Below are 1267 nucleotides of genomic sequence, written 5' to 3'. Positions count from 1 at the left end.
GGAAATTTTGAAAATTTGAAAATTTGAAAAATTAATAAATGTTTTGGATTCAGGTAGAAAAGAAACGGTTTAAAAAGTGAAGTACAATTTATTAATAATATACGCAGCCATATTCGCGACATTCGGTGCAACATCGCGGAAATCAATCGATACAGCCATATACCGGAAGTGACAGGTCGCGGCCATCTTCCTTTCCGCTTGGTCTATGTATAAATACCTCGTAATTAAAATATAGATATATACATATGTATTTATATGTATATGTGTATCTGTACAACTTGGACACACGCATTCTACAAAATAATCTCTACCTAATCGCTAAATTTTTCTATTTCGAGTCTGTCTTTTGTTCATTAACCATTTGTGGTCCGCCATTTTTCTCTCCTGGGAAAATTAAATCTTCTATCCTCTGCCATAAAATTAACAACAATAAATCTACAGAAACATTCGTTGTAATATTTTCAACATATAAAAAAAGAAACAGGAGAATATCCGTGAACCGGAAGTGACTGGATTTGGACCACAAATGGTTAAGGAAATATACAAGGATTACATGGTCGAATCTCCAGCACGGACGTAAAAAAAGAAGAAATGCGTTTTTGGACGAAATTCATGGGTTGATTGCAAGGTACGTTTTGTTCCTCCTCTGTGATACGTCGTCCTTGAAAAATCAGAAGTGCAAAGTATGTAACTGCATTAAAACGAACAAACACCCTCCTGAAGCTACAACAAAGAATTCAAACTTTCGCAGAAAAGAATAAAACAAACCACAAAAAAAAAAAAGAAATAAAAGTACAAGAATCTTTCCACTCAATTTCTTAATTAATTTCTTCAGAAAATATTGACTTTAATTTTAGAAAGGAAAATGTTACTTTCACTGCAGAAATAGTATCTTAGAAATTTGGACACTTGGAGACGTGAGAAGTTGGAAATTTGGAAACTTGAATAGTAGAAAATTTGAAGACTTTAGAATTTGCAAATTTAAAAATTCGTACATTTCCATTCCTGTATATCCACCTGAACAAACAAAACTACAATTTCAACCCACTCTTTATCAGTTTCTCTTCTCAAATATTCATTGTACGGAAAAACATTGTTATTTTTCTGCATCCACTTTGTAACTTCCTCCTTTCAACCCAAGATCAACGCATAAACGAGGTCGACGATGGAAACTTCCACCCCACAAGTATAGGACAGGACTACAGGAAGCAGAAAGTAAGGACGGAGCACGTGTATTTGTGTGTGTTTATGTGCGTACGTATGTGAT

This window comes from Habropoda laboriosa, unplaced genomic scaffold (genome assembly GCF_001263275.1).
Source record: "Habropoda laboriosa isolate 0110345459 unplaced genomic scaffold, ASM126327v1 scaffold207, whole genome shotgun sequence".
In the NCBI taxonomy this organism is placed as follows: Eukaryota; Metazoa; Arthropoda; class Insecta; order Hymenoptera; family Apidae; genus Habropoda; species Habropoda laboriosa.
Note: the sequence above shows the minus strand (reverse complement) of the source record.